The sequence below is a fragment of the Furipterus horrens genome, unplaced genomic scaffold (genome assembly GCF_987537825.1).
Source record: "Furipterus horrens unplaced genomic scaffold, mFurHor1.1.pri manual_scaffold_4, whole genome shotgun sequence".
NCBI classification, from domain to species: Eukaryota; Metazoa; Chordata; class Mammalia; order Chiroptera; family Furipteridae; genus Furipterus; species Furipterus horrens.
The window spans coordinates 57,605,515-57,628,404 of record NW_028327174.1 but is presented as its reverse complement, the minus strand read 5'-3'; positions in this window follow the sequence as shown (position 1 = coordinate 57,628,404).

The following is a 22,890-nucleotide window of genomic DNA, read 5'->3' as shown; positions in this document are numbered from 1 at the left end:
TAAGTGCCAAGAAACAAAACGAAGCAGTGTTGGAGGGAGAACCTGAGTTGGGTGGAGGAGTGTACTACTACATATAGGGTGAGCAGGAATGGCTTCTCTGACACGGCGACATTTGGGCAGACCCCTGAAAGAGAGGAGGGACAAAGCCACAAGAATATCTGGAGAAGCAGTATTGCATGCAGAAAGGACAGACAATGCAAAGGCCCTGAGAAGAGTGTGTGTCCAGTGCATTCAAGTACCAGGAAGGAGGGTGGTCTGGCTGGAGCCCCGTACGTGAGCACCAGAGTGGTCAGAGAAATAGTCTGATGTCAGAGGCTCAGGAAGTATTCAAGGTATGGACTCAACATTTTCTAGATATGATAAAAAGGTATTGGAAGGCTTTGAAGAGAGGAGAAGCAAGATTTTCCTTTTCAAGGGGAATTCTCAGACTGCAGGGTTAAATCATAAGCAGGCAGGGGTAAAAGCAGAGGCCAGTTAGAAGCATTCTGCAGTACTGCAACACAAAGTTATGATCATCTGGAGTAGGGAAGTGATGGTGAAGCTAGTGATTCTGGGTGTATCCTTAAGATAGAGTCTACAGGACTGCTGATAGGATGTGAGGTGAAGAGAATAAAATGAGTAGGGGATGATTTCAAGTTAAAGTAGATTTCCTTTTGGAGGGCAGGGCATGGGAAGGAGCGGAAGTAAAGAGATCCAAATTAACATTATTGTTTTCTAAAAAATTGTGTATTGCATTTCTGATATACATGACATGATTTCTGACTTCAGAGGAACTCATAGTCATTTGGGTAAGCAAAACCCAAAGGAAGCATGGGAGAAGATAAACAAAAATATTTAACTGAGAACTAATTACAAATCTCACAGTTTTAAAAATATGTGACTTTTTAAATGAAAAAAGAGAACAGTATATCATCTAATAAAATTATCTCTGGATAGTTTGTTGAAGTCAAGATTAAAATCCCAATCCTGCTGTAATTGTGCAATTTGGAGCTAATTAGCCATAGCAGCCACAACATTATAATACAGACGTTTCCTTTTCCTAACCCAAGTTAGTTTGATAGACCTGGGTTCAAATCATGGCTTCATGACTTATTAGTAGCATGACCTTGAGAAAGTACCTTAAATACTGCAAACCTAGTTCCCTCTTCTGTAAATTTTGAATAATAATGCTAGATAGCTATGAGGGGTGGGGGCCAGAAAAAATTGAATTTATTTATTTAAAAATGCACATTTATTTTTTTTTCAGATTTAATGTGTTTTATTGATTAAATTATTACATTTGTGCCAATTTCCCTTCCCTCTGCTCCCCTCCACCCGGTGGCCCCCCTCCCTCCAGTTGTCCTCCCCTTTTAGATTATGTCCATTAGTTGTGCATACAGTTCCTCCCAACCTCTCTCCGTCTATTCCATTCCCTCCTACCTTGATCCCCAATTCCTATATCATCTCCCTCCCTCTCCCCATTCCCCCTCCCTGTTGACCTCCCCCCAATATGCTTCCCGTACCCACAGTTCCTCTTCCACTCTCGTTGCCTATTTAGTTTGCCTTTGTTTCATCTCCCTAGCTTCTGTTTTGTTTTTTTTTAAACCAGTCCCTTTAACATCTCATATAACAGTGGTTTGGATCTAATGAACTCTTTCAGTTTTATTTTGTCCTGGAAACACTTTCTCTGTCCTTCTATTCTGAATGACAATTTCGCTGGATAGAGTATTCGTGGTTGTAGGTTTTGGATTTTCATTACTTTGAATATTTCTTGCCAGTCTCTTCTTGCCTGTAGGGTTTCCCTTGAGAAGTCAGCTGATAGTCTAATTGGGACCCCTTTGTACATAATTCTTTTCTTCTCTCTTGCTGCTTTTAAGATTCTCTCTTTATCTTTAATTTTTGACATTTTGATTATAATGTGTCTTGGAGTGGTTCTCCCTGGGTCCAGTCTCTTGGGAACTCTCCTTGCTTCCTGGACCTGCAGGTCTATTCCCTTCCCCAAGTCTGGGAAGTTCTCCTTTATTATATTTTCACTCAATTTTTCAAGTTCTAGTTCATCTTCCTCATTCTCTGGCAAACCAATGATTCTTATGTTGGGCCTTTTATAGCTGTCCCAGAGGTTTCTGATCCTTTCATTGTTGCTTCCCATTTCCTCTCGCTGCATTGGTTGACTGCTTGTTCCTTCTCCATATTCCAATTTGTTGAAATGAACTCTGGATTTTATTTCCTTTCCTTCTGTCTCATATGCTGTTTTGTTCCTTTCATTATGAAAGTTTTTCGCTTCTTTCATATCTTTTTCCTGCTCTTTTGTGAATTCTGTAAGCCACCTGATAACAATGGCCCAGAACTGAGCCTCTGACAGGTTTCTTATCTGTTCATCTGTCAGGTTCTCTATCTGCTGCCTGGTGAGTTGTGCCACCGGGATCTCTATATTTGTCTGCCACATTTTGACAGATGCGTTTTGTTTTCTTGGGCTGGCTGTCGGGGGCAGTGCCTGTGTACGCGTCACAAATCAGCCACCGGCCGGCGCCTGCCTGTCCTCGACCTATTTCGCAGCTCTGTGGTGCTTTCTTTGGGGGCGGAGGTCCAAGATGGATTCACACAGTTATTCAGCTAGGAGACCGGTATCCGTCCTCCCGCCCCCCTGGGCCTCACTGTTCAAGGCAATGCGGCGGCCGCTCTCCCCAGCTCCTGAGTCGCGCACCGCCAGGGGCTTGGCCGCCGGGACTCCTCGCCGGGGTCGCGCACCACCAGGGGCTTGCGCAGCCGGGATTCCTCGCTGCCCGCTGCTCCAGGTGCGACCGCAAACAGCACTGCCCACTTTAACTCTTACCTGCCCAAATGGCACCGCTGGTTTATAACTTCATATGTTGGACTTCCGTGTAGTTTTATTTTCTGGAATTTCTAGTTATCCTTTGTTTTGAAGTAGTTGTATTCCTCTATAGTTGTAGAGGGAGACCTAGCGTGTCCGTCTAAGCCTCCATCTTGGCCGGAAGTCTTACCACTTCTCCAAAAATGCACATTTATTACTACATATTTAAACTTCAGTCACCTTCAAAGTTCTCTCCGTTTGCTGCAGTATGCCTACTGAGACTTTTTTTCCACTGCTCAAAACATTTTTAGGACTGCTGTTTTTGTTTCACTTCTTCCACATCAGAAAAATGTTTCCCTTTGAGGAACTTTTTCATTTGGGGAAATTTTTTTTTTAAAGTCGCTTGGGCCAAGATCAGGTAAATAGGGAAGATGGGGCATGAGGGTCACGCCATTTTTGGTCAAAAACTGCTGAACTCTCAGCACTGTGTGAGCAGGTGCGCTCGTAAATCACCCAGCATCAGATGGACAAACATGTTGAAAGAGTCTTCAAAAAAATTCACCGAAGCTGAACTCATCCTCACAGTAACACAGCAGGTACACTAATTCAGATGGGTTCCTAGAGCACCCACCTAGCAGGAGAAACCTCTATTACAAGGGGCCCACCCTCCAGGAGCTAATCCCCGTTTTTTGGGTCCCCCCTCATACTGGCACTGTCACTGAAGACGATATACCTGTGATATTCTACTGGGCACATAGCTGTCAATACTAGTTGCTGCTGTTGTTACTTCCTCTGTGAGGCCTCCCATGGGTTCTACAAGGCAGCCTCACTCATTTGGTCCCTTACTGTTCAGTGTATTCTTTCCACAGATATCTGGTTTCAGCTTCTTACTCAATGGCAGGAATCATTTTTATATTCTTCACATTCCCCAAGTGTTGGGCACTTAGCTGCGTGCTAGAAGTATATGTGTTTACTACTGGACACAAAGCAGTGTAGTACAAGGACGTTTCAAACTGGCACACAGCAGTACTATGTGGGGTCATTTGCTACTTGATCAGCAGCAATACAGCATGAGGTGGCGTGCTACCTGAATGGTACAAGTGCTGAAAAACGACGCAAACTTCACCACTTTGATCTTTCTTGGTTTATTAGTTGGGAAGGACTACCATAACAGACTATCACAAACTGAGTGGCTTAACCAGCAGAAACTTATTGTCTCCGTTCTAAAGGCTGCAAGTCCAAAAAAGTCAGCAGGGTTGATTCTTTCTGCGAAGAAGGATCTATTCCCTGCCTCTTTCCTCATTTCTGGTTGCTTTCTGCTTATCTTGGCGGTTCCTTGGCTTGTATGAGCATTACCCCAGTCTCTTCACGTGGCAATCTCCCTGTGCGTATCTGTGTCCAAATTTCCATTTTTATAAGGACAGCAGTTATACTGGATCAGAGCCCCGCCCCCATTCCAGTATGATCTCATCTTAAGTAATTACATCTGCAACAACCGTATTTCCAAATAAGGTCACATTCTGAGGCACTAGGGGGGAGGACTTCAACACGCCATAACACAGTTGTGCTGCATGACATTCTGTGTGCTTTCAATGTCCAGGACCTTGGCTTTCTCCTGCTTTCCTCATCCTTATATTATACATTTCAGTTTTCTAACTAGAATTTAACAAGCTCACACCCATGTGACAGTATGGCAGCACTCTGTATTCTTGTCACTGCGGACTTGCCATCTTGCAATTCAGGTCTTGTTCTCTGCAAAGGAAGTGAGTTTTCTATCCAGACACTAAAAAAACAAACAGAACAACTTACTTGAAGGACCGTTTGATGACCCACTCATCATTTCTACACTCGTACTGTCTTTGCTTATGTCTCCTTCCTCGCCGATCTTTCCTCCTGGCCAACTCCAGACACAGTTTTCCCCCTCCTTAAGCCCAGTCCACCCTAGCAGCAGATCATGCACGCAGGCCAGGCATACACATGATCAGCACAGGCACCAGGAAGCAAGGCTGAGGAAGAGCAGTTTTAATTCTATGGCCATCTCCACAGCCCTCCTCTCCATTTATATTTTCAACATATGGTTGGCTTTTTAATATTGCCTTAATGTTTTCTCTTGTATTTAATTATTTAAAGATTTAATAACAAACTGCTGAGAATCAATCGCACACAAGGGACACATTTCTTTGACTTCTTGCTCTTTTTTCCTGCTTTTGCATAAGAGTTCACTTAAGCCACTGGGAACTAAATACACAGAGCTAAAAGAGGAAAAGAAGAGACCTTAAATGTGTTCAGAAAAGGATATCTGTAGGTGAAATCAAACTCTCAACAATGTTTGATATGGATCTCTTATCAGCAATAGGCAGTAGTGATAGCCAAGGAACACCAAAACAAGTAACTTTAATTTCATTTTGTATCTAATAATACAAAGCCAGTAGCTTACATGTCAAAGATTTTCTTTCTAAAATAAATTGCTTTTGCAATTGGTTCTGTGCATTGGAGGCAAGGAGAAGGAAGGATAAGTACTGCTATGGGGATCTAATCCTATTGACAGAAAAAGCAATTTTTTAATGTATCACTTTTAAATTTTTAAATAGTTTGTTGCTTAATATTTTACAATTTCCTTTCCCCGTTTCCATTTATTATTTGTATAGCTAATCCACTTTGGAAGACATTCCTTCATTAGCATATTCTGCTGATAATTTTGAACAACCATCTCTGCTGGACAGTGCTCAGGGACTAAGGATCCTCCCAGAAGCAATTTCAACTCTGCCCCTGCCTTCACGGCCTGCCTCATCCACTCTTGGGGAACAGAGTTAACAAAACGACAGTTATAATGCATGTGCTCCAGTGTGGCGGGTATAGGATATGATGGAAGCCCAGAGGAAAAGCACTTACCCCAGGTTTGGAGAAAATGGGAAATGTTTCTTCAAAGAAGAGATGATTACCACAAAACCTGAAAAACCAATAGGGGCACCACTGGTGGGATGTAGTAAGGATAAATCATGGACTTATAGGGAAGGAACTACTACTTAGCCACTTTCTGTGTATTTTAAATAAGAATTAGAAATGAAGCATTTTAAAAACAACTCTGGAAACGTTTTCTAAAGGCAAAATCTCAATGACTTTCTCCAGAAGAAGGCCTTCTGTAGTTCTCACCAAGTGATTAGGTGGCATTGTATTTGCTTGCTCCATCTAACACTGCATTTGCTGACGAGGCGGTTCCCTGGACCAGAACCTCTCAACCTCTTGGAATTTTAACTTTTGGACTGGCCAAAAGGCCATCCAGAAAAACTTTGAGGATGGACTTCTCTTGATTTTGAACTGAGAGTTCACATCCCTTGAAATTCTCCCTGTGCCAGATTCTTTAGGCCCTTACATTCCATTTTCACACTTATTTATAACTGTGACACTTATTTGCAAATCAAAATGCAATTAAAAGTATATATACCAAAGAATATTATATGCCATTATGAATTTTTTCCAGACTACGTAAAGTTCATTTCAGTTAACTTTCTTGTTTTGGGGAGCACACGTTTGTGAAATACATAGTCGGAACATTTTTTAAAAGACAGTGAGCAAGTAAAACTTTATTTTTTAATTTTCAATGATGTTTTTCAGGACTTCATAGTGAAAAATTTAGTCATTTCTTATCATCTTGAGCACTGTGATGAATCTGCGCATCTTGTCTTATAATGCACCCATTTTTCTGCCAAAATGAAACCAATGAAACAACACAGTTGGCTTTGCGAAATGTTATTTAGAACATATTGGAATATGTGCTTTTTATAAACAATAACATTTATACCAAAAGGATTTATCGACTACCTACTACTTACCAGGAACTGTCCTAAACAAAACAAAACTAAACAAAACAAAAAGGCCTAAAACAATAAAACAAGCTTCTGGTACTTTAGTTGGGAGGAGATAAATAAATAAATAAATAAATAAATAATACAGTATATTGGAAGGTGATAAAAACTGTCAGGGAAAAGAAAGCAGATAAAAGCACAGAGAATGCTGACATGGAGTTGCTATGTTAAACAGGATGATTGGAAGGTGACCCTTAAGCAGTTGCTTGAAGGAAAAGGGAGAAGAAGCCTTGTATTCATTTGCATGAGTGTTCCAGGCAGAGGAAACACTTCATGGAAAGGCCCTGAGCTGGCCTGGCATGTTCAAGAAGCCCCAAGGAGGCCGGTGTGGCTAGAGTGCAGGTAATGAGGGCCAGATTATGTGGGACTCCACATGCCATGGAAGATTGCTCCCGCTTTAACACCGAGTAAGAGGGTTTTGAGCAGAGGCATGAGATGCTCTGATACCTCTCTGGCTGCTGTGTTGAGTGATGGGAGTCAACACAGACACTTGGTAGGAGGACGAGAGTGGACACAGACTAGTTCGGAGGCAACTGCAATAGGCCAGGCAAGAGACAGTAGTGGTCCCGGCTGTGCGGATCAGATTTGGGATTAATTTCAAAGGCAGACCCAATAGACTCGGGCCATTGGTGGAAGGTGAGGTATAAGAGAAAAAGAGAAGTCAGGTGACTCCTAAGTTTTTGGTCTGAGCATCTGGAAGGACTGAGTTGCACTAAACTGAGTTGGGTAGACATCAGTTAGGGCATGTTTGGAAGGACACAAAAAATATGCCAGTACACTTTCTCCTATCTATGGTACTTAAAACCATAGCATAGATTTTCAAATTCCCAAATGTAAATTTTGTCCTGGTTCAAATTTGTCACATGTTAACAGCATACCTTATCTGAAAGCACTTACTGACAAATTTACCTGAATGGAAAAATGAAAAACAAAAACAAAACACCTCCTTTAAAAAAGAAAATTATTTACTCTTTATTTATTTATAAGTGCTAATCTTTTGCCATTTGCATTAACATTTCTGGCTGCAGTTGAAATGCAGATATTTCCCTAAGCCATTAATTTCCCTCATTACTTCCTTTGCCATGGATGTTTTTAAAGTTTGCTGAGGCACAGTCTGGCCTAGGCTTGCCTGGGACATGAAACGGAAAGCAGAGGTAGCATATTGCTAGCTCCATCTTGCCAATTGACCTTACTTTGTTGTTCTCTGTTTCCACTCATCTTGTGCTCTCCTTGAAAAATAAAAATAAATGACTCAAAGCCATTTACAATCTTTTTCTCCAATTCCTTTCTTTGCTAACTCATTTCATGTTTATTACTCTTTTTAGTATGAAATAGTTCTGCCTGAACTATACATTTACTTTCATTTCTCAAAATGTTAAAACACCTCTTTTTGTAGACCCCTGTGGTACTCATTTCATCAAACTCCATCATAAATCTAAAAATTAACATCAACATTGTCTTTATCATCTTCAAATAATACATGTTAAAAGGTGTTGATATGGTCTGTGGTGTAGTACAAGGATAGCATCCAAAACAAACTACAAACTACAGCAGTATAACAAAGAGTAGCCTAGAAATTCCATCAAAGAAATGAATTGGCCTGCTGAAGCAATGTGTTTTCCCCCATCCTTTAAAAGACCGACGCAGTCAGAATATTAGAGAAGTAAGAGGAATATTAGAGAATGGATCATATTATATATTTATAATTATATATTATAGACCAGAACTTGGGAAATAAAATATACTTAATAATATATATTTAATAATTGGTGGTTGTGCTGGTAATAGAAGTAGCAGAAATAATAATGTGTTGTTAGGGGAAAAAAGGAGAGAGAATATAAAATAAGAAAAGTAATACGACATTTAAAATGCCCTGTAATACCTCCACACAGAGGAAAACAATCATATTTTTGAAGAGATGGATTGAAGGATAGATGGATGGCAAAGAGGAATGGAGAGAAAAAAGGAAGGAAAGTGGAAGAAGGGAAGGAAGGAAGGAAGAAAGGAAGGAGACATGAATGACAAACATGGAAGAGTTGCTTTCTGCCTTGGTACTTTAATAATAAGTTGGTAAATATAAGGTTCTCAGATCAAAAACACTTCCCTTCATAACTTTTCAGATATTGTATCGTTATTTTTTAGCATCCTATGTTGCAACTGAGCATTTTGCTAGTAATCTGATTCTTGTATTTGTAAGCAAATTTTCCTCTCTTTTAATGTATAGAATTTTCTCTTTACTTTTGCTCAGAGGTTTCATAAATATGTTCCTGGATGTTTCTTTTTCTGGTTTAATTTTTCTTCTTCTCTGTCACATTTTTGTTCACCTAAGAAAATTATACTTCTATTTATTTTCCTTGCCCACTTCTCTATGTTCTTTAATTCTTTTACTATTATTAGACAGATATCAGATATCTTTTAAATATATTTTATTGATTATATTATTACAGTTATCCCAATTTACCACTTTGTCCCTTTCCATCCATTACCCCCCTTTCCCTCCAGCAATACCCACCTTAGTTTATGTCCATGGGTCATGAATATAAGTTCTTTGTCTTCTCCATTTTTTATACTGTTCTTAACATACCCCTGTCTATTTTGAACCTACTGGTTATGCTTGATCCCTGCAATTTTTTCCCATTCTTTCCATTTCTCATCCCCACTGATAACCCTCCAAATGATCTCAAAATGTATGATTCTCTTTCTGTTGTACCTGTTTACTTAGTTTGTTTTTTAGATTCAGTTGTTGATAGTTGTAAATGTATTGCCATTTAGTGTTCATAGTTTTAATCTTTTTCTTAAATGTATCCCTTTAACATTTCATGTAATAATGGTTTGGTGATGATGAATTCCTTTAGCTTTATCTTGTCTGATGAGCACTTCATCTGCCCTTTGTCTAAATGATAGCTTTGCTGGATAGAATAATCTAGGTTGTAGGTCCTTGCTTTTCATCCCTTTGAATACCTTTTGCCAGTTCCTTCTTGCCTGCAAAGTTTATTTTGAGAAATCAGCTGACAGTCTTATGGCAACTCCCTTGTAGTTAACTATCTGCTTTTATCTTGCTGCTTTTAAGATTCTCTCTTTATTTTTAACATTTGGCATTTTAATTATGATGTATCTTGGTGTGGTCCTTTTTGGGTCCATCTTGTTTGGGACCCTCTGTGATTCCTGGACTTGTATGTCTATTTCTTTCATTATCTTTCCAGATAGGTTTTCAATTTCCTGCTCTTTCTCTTCTTATTCCAGCACCTCTGTGATTTGGATGTTGGTAGGTTTGAAGATGTCTCAGATGTAACCATCCTCATTTTTTGGAATTATTTTTTCTTCCTGCAATTCTGATTGAATTTTTTTTCTTTCTTATGTTCCAAATTATTGACTTGATTCTAGGCTTCATCCCTTCCACTGTTGGTTCCCTGTAATTTTTTTCTTTATTTACTTAGCATAACCTTCATTTCTGCCTGGGATTTTTTATTCTGTTGAAGTACCCAATGAGTTCCTTGAGCATCCTAATAACCAGTGTTTTGAAGTCTGCATCTGATAGATTGCTTATCTCCATTTTGTTTAGTTCTTTTTCTGGAACTTTGATCTGTACTTTCATTTGGGTCATATTTCTTTGTCTCCTCATTTTGGCAGCCTCCCTGTGTTTGTTTCTGTGTATTAGATAGAGCTGCTTTGACTCCCTGTCTTAGTAGTGTGGCCTATTGTAGAAAAGCACACCTGTAAGCTGGATGGGGCAAATCGTTAGGTAATCGCCATGGTGGGGCAACCCATGTTGCTTCTCTGTGACTCTGTGTCAGGGAAGGGCTCAGTGAGGAGGCAACGCTGCTGCCTGGTCTCTGGAGTTTTGTCTGGGAGGAAGCTGTCTCCCAGAATTCACCCTAATTCAGTCACTTCAATCTCCCCGTATGCCACTGGTGCCCTTCCAGCTGTTGCCCTGGTGCTGAAGCCCAGAGGGAGTGAATCTGTGTAAGTCCTAAGTCTGTTATGGACCTTTAATAGGAAACTCCTGAGAATTCCTCAGTTTCTTCTGCTACCTCAACCTCCACTGGTTTTTATTGCCAGAAGTTATGGGTACTTATGTTCCTGGTGCTGGAACCCTGAGCTGTGTGGTCTGGTATGGAACTGGGATCCCCACTCCTAGGTATCCCTTCTAATTTTTACCCACCACACACAGGTGTGGGACCACCTGTTCCATGTCTCCACACCTCTCTGTGCATCTCCACATCTCCACCCCTCCTCACCACCTGGATGAATGTGGCTTCTTTAATTCCACGGCTGTCAAACCTTCATACAGCTTGATTTCCTGACAATTCTGGGTGATACCTGTTCTGTAGTATAGTTGCAATTTTTGCTGCGGTTGCGTGAGGAAGCAAGTCCTGTTTACTTATGCCTCTATCTTGAGCAGAAGTCAGGTATTGGATATCTTAGACATATCTTCCATATCTCAGGAGGGAAAAAGGCAACCATTTTCTCCCTCAGCACTGAAGAAATTGTTAATCATAGAAACTTTGACTGCTGTGAATGTGAGCAAAGAGGGAGCTTCCCTTCTGAGCCTGGAAGCACATTGCCCATTGCCCTATTACACTTTATTCCCTGGAATCAATACCCATGCTGCATTTTCCCATAAATAAATTACCCCATTTGTTTGAAGAATTGTTCCTGTGTCTCTAAACCAGAGCAAATGCTGTCTTAGTGAGAGTGAAGACTGCAGCAAAGGCCTTTTAATAATTACCACACTATTCTTTGTCTTATTTCTATTTGCAAGTCTTGGGTCTCTGATCTAGGGATTTTTCCTGAATTTATCTGGAAAAATTCACTCTGAATAGTAACCCATTTCACTTTTATGAGCAATAGGCACATCTCTATAAATCCAAGTTTATCTGCTATTTGTCTTGCAGAAATTCCTTAATAATTCCTATCCGCTGATGACCTTTTTTCCAAGGGCTACCAAAAATAAGTTTGTGCGTATTTTTATTGCCCAATGGTATGCTGAGGCTCTGCCCTGTTTGGGTTTCCAGTTTCACTTGGCTTATCCTTATATATTTTTGTCTATCACTTCAATAAGATCATAGAAGAAGAAAGGACAAATTGATTTTATAGTCAGACAGCTTGGAGTTGTTGAATTGTGTTTGAATTGTTTATTTACATGATTGTCTATGCCCACTAGATTATAAATCCCTTATGTCAAGATCTCCATATTACTTCACTTTTAGATACCTCCTCTGACTTGTGGAAGACACAAAATAGAGGTTCAATAATAAATCATTATTTAAATTAGAGTGTCTATAAACAAATATATTATTACATTAAGTGTGAGTAAGCCAGTCATACAGAATAGTCAGCTCTTGAACGTGTCACAAAGTGATAGGAAAAGAAATCTCTATCATGTCCATTCTACTTCTGCTGTGCTATGCAGAAAGGGAAGCTTTATAAAGAAGGCAGCATTTTACGGGAGCTCAGACAAGGGTGCTGAGAGTGGTCAGGAGGAGACATGGTGAGAAGTAGAAGGAGAATTAATTCTCAACTGCTCTCCTCAACCTTTCCTTACAAGAGGTTTTATCCCTGTCTTGCACCTTCTACACTGTATTGATCATCCCTCCTCTTCTCTGAATTTCTTGCTTAGCTTTATTTCTCTGGCTGCATTCTGGTTTCCTAACTCAACTTCCCTGACTTCGGTTACCTCAGTTGAATTCACCTCTGGCTGAGTCCAATTCTAAGTCTGTTCCTGATGTTGCCCTTTCAGACTGTGCAACACTTGCCCTGGCTGAATACATAAGAACTGGACAAGTTTGTATGTATTTTTGCCCAATTTCTCCAATTCACATATTTTAACCCTAATAAAATTAGTATAATAATCACTTCTCTCTCTCTCCCAGTCTAGGGATAATGGTAAGCTTAACACATCATCACTTATTTTCAGCGTCTCCAAGAAGCATAAATAGCATTCAATATGCAAGAGCCATGGTGACTATGAGCCAAAAAGAGAGTTAAAGCATTGTGGATTTCCAGGTTATTAGCCACTTGCTCCATTCCCTCCCACATTAATTTTTAAAAGTGATAAATATTTATGTGCATTAACAATTCAGAATAATTAAGGCTGATTTTTTAAATTACATGTAACCAGTAAAGAGAGCAACAAAGATTATTGTAGCACTGTAAAGCAAAGAGCTGATGATTGAATAAATTTACACGTTTTATTGTTAGTCATTCTAGCAGCTAGTGTAGCCAACCACTTCCTTATCTGAAGAAGAGGTGTCGCTTTGGGTCATTTTGAGGCATTGATATTAATGAACTAGAAAGTACGTGCTGTGAATTTCTACACATAGCAAGAAGTTCTGCTGTAACATATGACATTTATAATTCAGGAATGAATCTGATTCATTGTTTAGATTTGTGAAAAAGATCCAGTTTTTTGGAATAAGTAGTATGCATGATATTAACCATAGCAAGTTAAAATAAGTGAGGGAAAATAGTCATTGAAGATAAATTCACTCAATCAAAGGTTTGTTTTACCATATGCACTTTTTTCTGGCTTTATGGTGGTCAGTAAATTTGGATATTTTTCAGACCTTGGAAAAAGGAGCTCTAGAGAAGCTAACTGTGGCAGAAATTGAACATATTTTCACAAAACTCATTTCCTCTTCTTCTACAACTACCCCAAGGCTACATTTCCCAGGCACCTCTGCAATGTGACATAGCCTTGTACTAGAAAGTGCACATCACCACTTTCATTGCAGGTTCACAAGATCCTCCCAAGTGTGATCCTTCCCTTTCCTTCCCTTGTCATCTGGCTGAATGTGGAAAACTCTGAAGAATTAGAAGAGGCTGAAGCCAGAAAATGGAAGAAACATGGATCTCAAAAGGTCATGAACCAACAAGGAAGACTTACATTGAACTGTTGCATAAATAATATTAAGTTTCTGTTGTATTTAGTCACTAAGATTTGGGGATTTGCTTGTTATAGCAACTAGCATTAGCTTTACTTATTATACTTACTTAAAAGTTACTTAGCCACACTTTCAAAATTAGAACTGTTAACTATGGCAAAGAAATTCTGAATAATCTGAATGCCCATTGAGGCAGGAATATAGTTAAACAGATGGTGAAAGGTAAACCATGTACCTGGAATGGCAAGCATCTATCACTCACCTCAGTTAAGCTTAACTCTCCTGAATCTTCTCAGCATATAGGACAGGGAGACACCATGCTACCTCCTCAGAGACCTTAATTCATCACATTAATCCCAACCAATATCCCTGCTCTTTCTCCATAGAACTAATCATTCATCCTTTTTAATTATCTTGGACTATTTTTATGTCTTTTTGGTCACCCTCCCTCTTGAATGTCAGTTCTATGAAAGAAGGAGTCTTCCTGGTCATGTTATTTCTTGATATCCAGCAACTTGAATACCTGATTTATTTTAGACATTCCCCAGATAATTTTTGTTGAATGAATGAATTACCCTTGTGTGGGGAACCACTCCTCTGACTCACTAAAGGACTATTTTGGATTCTCTCATTCAATAAGTCACCACAATCTTATGGGCACAGGACAAGCACGTATATGCTGATAGGGTGCTTGCCATTTGTAAGACTCCCATGAAAGGATAAGCTGGTTCACAGACCGGGTTAGAGCAGTAGGCTCCCGCCAGCCACAAGTCAATGCCCATGCAACATCAGGAGCACAGTTGTAAGCACTCTCTGCCCAACCCCTGTGGCATCTCCCCCCAGATAGGATTTTATGAGAACAAGAGAAGTTTTAGGCCAGAAATACGATTTATATGAGGGCTCTGGTGACGACTGAGCTCCAAAAATAAGAGGCACTTTCTCCCTCTGGCCCAAATTCTTGGGTGTCCCTAAGTAATTTGGGACCTAGCAGAGGTGTCTGGGGTCAATCTTCGAGACACATAGGGGCCTTGTAGGGAATTCCACTCACAGTAATATGATTCTTGGCTCATCTGGGGACATGCAAAATAAGAACTGGTCATTCAGCACACCAAGCCCTTCCAGTTGTTTTAGACGACTGGGAGAGAAACAGAGGCACATAAGAGAGGTAGGGATGACCAAAAGGTGACCTCCGCTGCCTTCTCTAGCCTCTGTGAAATTCTTCAGCGTCACTAGATAATGAAAACAGCCCACTTTTAAGCACATTAAAGAAATGCAGTAATCACCAAAAATAAAATTGTTTCTTTCTCTAGCTTCAAAGAAAAAACAGGGGCACTCTACACTCCCAACACCCTCCCATCGCTGCCGCTATTTAACCCCTTAATTACAGAAATAGGCTTGTCTCTGCTTTACACGCAAAAAGTCCTAGATTTATAACATCATCAAAAATGCTATCATTCCAGCAAAGGCCCTGTGATTGGATGTCTACACAGTCTTACAGACTCAAAGTCTGGTTTATGTTATTATGAAAATTAACCATTTTGTACAAGTTTACTCATTGCAGGTTTATCTAACTGCCTGATTAACCCCTATACCCACTCCAACCAGGAGACCAAAACTTACTGAAGACCAGGAAGATTCAAGACCTTGAACAGCCACTGGCTAAACAATAGACTGGTCCCTATGACATCCTGTTGCAGACATGTATTGATCAGGAAATCCTAGCCTATCAGCCACAGAATCTGCCAAACTGTGGCTGGGGGAATGATAGGATGCCCTGGTCACCTGACAACAGCTTGCCTGCAACCTCAGATTCTTAAGACTATGTGTCACCCCATTAAAATGAAACTCTAGTCAGCATTCTTGGGCCGACAACATCATCTATGGGATGCCTTTCCCACCAGCCTGAAAGGCCAAATTAATTGGCTACAATTTGAACTCCATCAGCATCTTATGGACATTAAGCAGCTTGCTAAACAAAAAGTGTTTCAAACCCTAAGTAATAATCTTCAATGCTTTAACCCTAAAAATTGGTTTACATATATGGATAATAGGAGCAGCTCAATGTTTATTGGTCATCATTATACTTTGTGTCCTCCAATGTGTCTGTAAGCTGTTTACCCGTGATCGTATTTGAAAAAAGCAAGTAGCAAGTTTTATAGGCCTTTCTACTACAGGTGCTATAAAAAACAAAAAAGGGGGAGATGTGGGGAACCACTCCTTGTGGTTTTGGGAATTGTAGCCTAAGCTGTGAGCCAGGCAGACCCCCTCAGAAAGCTTCTAAGTCTCAACAGAAAACTGGAAGGTGGGGCAGACAGGACTGAAAGCCACTCAGAGGGTTTCCATGGGAATTGGATTTAAAGAATGCTTATTATACATTGGAGCTTGCTCTGCTTTTCATATCTCTTAGTTAACTATAAACAATCTCTAGCAAAGAATGTATGAAACCTTGCACCTAATGCCAGTGTGGTGTCAAGATGTCTGATAGACCCTGACACAGACTGGTCACTGTGCCCTCTATATTGATACTTGTAATCTGTAACTGCCAACTGTAATCCAGGTGCCTAAAAGCTATTGATGATTTATGAATTTTGACCTTGTATCTCCCATGAGTACCCTTCTCAATAAAAAGCATGAGGAATGGAGGTCTTGCTCTTTCTCCAATAGAGGGAACAGCCACCTCCTTTACCCCCTCCCCCCCAGGCAAAATACAGTGTCCTGGATAAATTTGTCCTGCCATGGTTGTGAAACCTCTTCTGGAAGGAGTAGATCTACCTGAGCCAGGGCAGTGGAGGCAGTTCAGCCTCACCCTTGATATCTATGGCTAAGAAGTATTTTTTTATTATTATTAGACTCTTCCTCCAGTCAACAAATATTAGTGTGACTAAAAACAAGTATAAGACCTTAGTCAGTGCCCTCAAGGGGCTTATTATCAGGTGAAGGAACATAAAACATGATAGAGCGAAGCATTAAAAATGGTGAGTGATAAATGCTAAAGTTAATTAAGGTGGTAGAATTCAAGTACTTCTAGAACTTCAGAGCAAAAAAAAGAAAAAAAGAAGTAGTTAAGAAAAATTTCATAGGAAAAGTATCTTGAGTTAAACTAACGTGTCTCTAGAAATTGATAGCCTAGAGATAAGCTCACCAAGCAAGATGTGTTTAACGTCAAAGTGGTGGGGAATGGGATGGGCGTGCAGGCTCACAAGACCTCTCCTGGAGTGGAGGATAAAATTTATTAGAACTTTCATCTGTATTCAGTTTTTATATTTTTTAAAAATTAGGCTTTACTAATATTTACCATGTTATTAACAATATATATGCATATAATTTATAAAATAAATACACACGTATTATAAGGACATGTTCACAATCAGAAAGAAGATGACCTGTACAGAGAAGGCACTTTACCGAGGAGACAAGGGCAAGGCATGAGCACAGGAATGCGCAAAGGGACATAATTGTATTCTAGCTTGGGCAGCACAAAGGGGTATATAAGGGTGAAGTATAAGTTAAGTTTAGAATAGACCATTATAGCCAAATTATGAGAAGCATTAAATATCAGTAGTAGCATTTCTATTTGGTTATTGACTCTTTCTCAAAAACATATCCCTGTGTCTATTGTTTTCACCTCCATGATGGCTATTCTATGAGAAATCCTTGTAGGTTAGCCTCTTGATGACTGTAACACTTCCTAACTCATCTCCCTGATTCCATGATGACCCCATGACTGTCTATTACCCACACAGTTGTCATTGTGATATTTTGAAAACTTAAATGGGATAATTACACTTCCTTGCGCAAAAGCTTCTAATGGCACACCATTGCACATAGAATAAAATCCAAATTTCTACCAGTTTCTTTACAATTTGTCCCTGCTTATTTTTCCAGACCCATATTTTAACACTCCTGCCCTCACTCCGTATACTTTAGCTATTCAGCCCATCCTTTTATTTCTTCTCATACAGGCCAACTCTTTCCTTTATAGGGATTGTTGCGCTAGCTATGCCCTCTTCTTTGCATGTTCCTCCCCATGGACACATCATCCAGGCCTCTTCTGTGCTACGTACTTCCTTATATACAAAGCAGTAGTTTTGTCCTCTCCACAACACAGTGAGGTAGGTATAGTGAGAAGGGGTCAAGTTAGATTTAAAGTGTATGTATGAATTTATCTATGTACACATATGTGCATTGATTAGTTTACAAACATGAGTCCATTTGATCTTCACTTCAATTCTGTCAGGTAGAAACAGATTTATAGAGGAAAAAACTGAGGTTTGAAAGATTGTGGTTTCATCAAGGTCACACAGATTGTAAGTGCTGGATCAAACATTCAACCAATGTCATTTGGCTTCAAAACCTAGTAGTCTTTCTATTTCATATCACATGGAGGAGAAATAGTTTCAAGAATGTGAGAGGCAATAGCATCTCTTAGAGAGTTAGCATTATATATATATATAAAGGTCAGGAGTGGCCTCTGGTAATATAATGGATCAACCCACATATTTGTTAAATTAAAACATTCATTAAATTCCTAACATGTGTAAAGCACTCACCTAAGCTAAAAGCAGCATAAAGAATTGTTCTTCCCTAAGATGAAATTTTTAAAGAATAACAATGGCAGCACTAGTCAAATTAATTGAAGACAAGATATAATGCTCTGAAGAACAAAAAAGAGCACACCAAGGTCAATTCTCTGAGAATTTGGCTGTGAAAGGAGAAGACACTAGTTGATAACTGGAAGAAAGAGCAGGTCAAATGAAGGTTGTATTCAAGATTCAAGGCAACAATCACTTAGGTAGATTTCAGCTTTCTCTAGCTTGACATTATTTTGTGGACTTTTCAGCCCATATTAAGAAATTTGCATTTTCACCTAAGGCCTCCAGTTACCAGCATTTCTGTGGTGTCATCAGTTTGACTTTTCCTAAGGGCCTCTTCTGGGGGTACGCATCAATATTGAAAGCTCAATATTCAGGGAGACGTGATGTTGACTCATAGAAAGTGCCCTTCTGATGAGTGATGCCTTTGCTCCCTCATCTTGGCAGACTGACACATTGACCCAGAGCCTCCTAGGATTTGGCTGATCCGTGGGAGTAAGATAAGCACTTTGGAATACCTCTGATGGAGGTAGGGCACATTTGACAGCTACATGTCTGCCTTAGTGTGCTCACAGGTACTCTAGAAACCTGAAAGTAGTAAAGCAACTTCCAAAAGTCTGCTTACTTACTCCAGAAGAGTAGACGGTCTCTTGAATTTAATTAAAAATACTTCACAATCAGATCTGAATTCAATTTTCAGTGGGTCTCTCATCAACATTGTCTTAAATTGAGGATATCATCCACTACTGATTGATTGTCCAGGTTCTGCCTCTGAGGGGGATTCCTCAAAAAGCTCAGCATATGAGAAAATGGAGCATGGTCCCAAGAAATGAGGTATATCAGGGAATTTTCTATGAATTTCCTATGAGAAGAGATAAAAGCATGACAAGGAAGGAAGCTGAGACTAAAAGCCAGATATGCTGAGGGATGAGATCTCTCAGTCTAGGTCTTGCTCTGAAGGTTTGGTGATGGGTGCTGCTTCCTGATTCAAACCCAAAGCCTTCCTGATATCCAGCTTGTCCGACATTCCTATAAACATCTCTTTCAGATTCCTCCTCTACAGTTCTGTGAGCTTGTCTCCTGAGTGTTCCACAGTTATTATGTTCAGGTAGCTCTAAAAAAGTATGTCTTGAAAGAACTGTTATGATATATCCCAATGGATTTTTTTCCAGCTCTTTTTCCAAGTATTACTGCCCCTCCATGACAGCCTCACCAAAATACCCAATTGCCACTCTGCTCTTGTTCTTTTCTGTCCTCACTGTTTTTCTCCTCTCATATTTTTCCCTGGAATTCTCCCAGAGAAGAACATGTAAACTCCAGTAGTCATTAGAGGAACAACCAAGCACTCCCCAATTGACAGTCAATCTGACATTTCTCCTGTTCTGTGTGATCAGCATAAACCAATTATATTTGGAAGACACAGCTATAACCCACTGATGTTAACTTGAGGAGTTGCCTAGTTGAATAAATTGTTTTATGGATCCAGAAATAGCTACATTTAGGAAATGTACCAAAAAGGAACAAGAAATGATTCTCAACCCTGGACACACATCAGAATCACTTGGCTTTTCAAATCTACTCATATCCATGCCCCACTTCAGACCAATTAAATCATAACGTAAATTTTGGTTCCTTTTAGTTTGTCAAAGACCCAAGGCTATACTTTTATGCTGCAGGTTGAGGACCATTGATAACATACTCAGAGAAGTATAAATCCAAGGATTAGTAGTTTCTGCTCTACCAGTCATTAGTCTGTGACCTTGAACAAGTTACATAACCCCTTGGGTTTCAGTTTCTTCCTTCCTAAAATATCTTTGGCCCCCTTCTCTCTCTCTTTTCTCTCTTTCCCTTGCACTAAATGCTTTACAATATCAATCAGTTTTAAAAGTTTAAGATTTTCAATGCCTACAAATGACTCATGGTATTATTTTGGCTTCTCAGATCATAGAAAGATCTCATGACAAGCACTGAGCTCATTAAGTTTAATAGAAAGATTGTCTAGGGGAAAAGAAAGGAAACAGCTGTTAGGCAGCCAGGGATTTAACATGAGAAGCAGGGCTGGAAGAAAGAGCCAGCCTTCCCAAATGTTAACCTTCCATGGACTTAGGAGGAAAATAATAAGGAAAAAATTGCCCATTTTGTTGACTAAGTGGTACAGTCATAGAAGATTTATAATGGGAAAATGTTAGAATATTGATGGTTCTGTTTTTAAAAAACCTTCAATTCTACACTGCAGGAAATCAAACAAAACAAACTTGGGAACCTAGTCTTATTTTATGTGAATGTTATATCAAACACATATCTACGTATCTAATCAAATACTTATATTCACATTGGTTGTATATCAATATAACTATTAATATATGTATATGTTCAATGCAGTTTTTCATTAAACAAATATTTATCATGTACCTATTAGGTGATTACTGACAATATAGCATAAACAAAACAGCAAAGTTCCTTTCCTAAGAGAGCTTACATTCTAGCGAAGAAGACAGGCTATAAACAAGATAAGTAAATATACGCTGGTAAAGGCTACATAGAAAAATATTGCATGAAAAAATATATCAGAAGTGTGGGGAAGGGGGTGTAGTTTTAGACAGGGAACCAGAGAAAAGATAATACCATATATCTTATTTGGATTTATATCCAATTAATTGAGTTTTCCATTTGCAAACAAAGATTGCTGGGACGGTTAAGTGACATGGTGTATAGTCCCTGGAAGGTGCCTGGCAGGTTCTAAAGGACTGGATTAGTAGAGAAAACACAAGGAACACAGGAGACTAAAGAACTAAACTGGAGCCAGTAAGCAGGTCAATAGTAGACAGAACCTAAATCAGAACTTCAGCTATCACAGGGGGTGCCTGCTCCTTCACATCTCAGCCCTCCAGTATTGTGTTTAAAGAGTGGTTCTCAGTATTTGAAGTTATGGCAGTCTTACCATATTTGTGGGGGATAAGAAAGGGGGAGGTCTACAAAGGCAAAGATAGACTGCTTGGCCATGCTCTCTTCCAGAAAGATAGTAACTACTCAAGTCATATTTGTAGACTATTAATTCTACTTGCTAGTCTAATTTCTAAAGGTAACTCATAAAATTCTACAAATATTAGCCATGGAAATGTCGTACCTTTGTAGGAGTATTTGGTTTTACACTGCATGCTGAATGAGACACAAACACATATTTAACTAAATTAATGTTTTGTTTATTGGTTCAGTGTGTTAGATTACATGACAGTAAGTGGATTTGCAGGTGTGAAATTAAGATATAAAAGGTACCATTTTGAATAAATTTTCACTTTTGCAAATCTTTGTCTTTTGCTATGGCATTTCAATGCCCGATATTTCAAATTCAAAACCTATTTCCTCTGTAAGTAAAGAAGATAGGTTTATATTTTAATCACTACACATAATGCTCCCACTCCTCAACCTCTTTCCCCCACGGTGGGCACCACTCTTCTAAAGATCACTGAGGCCACCTTAGGTCCTCAATTCTGTCCTATCCTCTTGGCTTCCCAGCAGCCCTTGGGTCCTGATGAACATCTTCAGTCCTTCTTGAAACTGACCCTCCCTTGGCTTTCAGAAGCTTGGACCTTTGGTTCTTTATACTCTCTCGCTCCTCTTTCCTGTCTTTCTGCAGGTATTGCCTTGCTCTCTCTCTGCTCTCTACATGTGGTCATTCCCAGAAGGTAGTCCTCATTTATCTTCCCTCCTCCCTTGATTAATCTGTTGTTGTTTTAATCATGACAATTATCATCTTTATGAGCGATGCCTCTATCTAATTCTCTTTCAAGGTCATATCTCCAGGATGTTTCTTAGGTCTACATTTATAGTGCAAGCAGGATGCTTTCTTGGGCATGTTTCTCTGTTTTGTATGTGCAGCATATCCAAAGTGGAATTCTTTATCCTCAGTATGTTTATCCCCTGCCATACTGCTGTTCTTTGTATGTTTTCTACCTCTGCTCATGGCTTTGCTATCCTTCTACTCACCTAGGCTTAAAATTTTGACTTAACTACTTCTTCCTATTCTTTACTCCCCCTTATGCACTGAATCATTAAGCCTAATACGCTTTGGTTCCATGCTGTTTCTTCTGTCCCTCCATTTCTTTTAACTCCCTCTGCTGTGGTCAACTTTAACTCTTACTTACACCATTGCCTCATAGCAGTTCCCAGCTTCCCCACATCCTCCAATCCATCTTCCACGTTTCCACAGTTCTAATAGTGCTCCTCCTTTTCCATTGCTTCCAGAATAAAACTCAGCAGCTTTGTATCTAAAGCCCTTAACAACCTGTCCCCAAATACCCTTTCCCACTGTATTTCCTGTCTTTCCCTCTCGTATGTTCTTTCAGCTGCACTAGATAGAGCCCTATTACTCAGCCTTGTTGCCTCAGTGCTGTTCCCCGGGGGCTGCCCTCCACCTACAATGCATTGCCCTCTCCTCTGCCTACCAGATCCTTCTTCTGTTCCTTTAGTGTCCTGCTCAAGTGTCACTTTCTACAGAAAGTTCCCCTTGGTTATCCCAAAATAAAATAACATTTTTCTCTTCTGTGCTCCATTTGCATTTCATCTTTTCTTTTCTCATCTCTCCATCACAGTATGTTTTAGTAGAGTTGTAAGTGTACATATTGCAGAGACATTTGATCCTGTGACTCTATGGTTCCCTCCCTGGCTAGCCTATCCCCCATGACTGTCCTATCCCTTCTGTTACTGCTCCAATGGCCACTGGGCTCAGCTAGTTTCCACATCACCTTTCAGCAGGC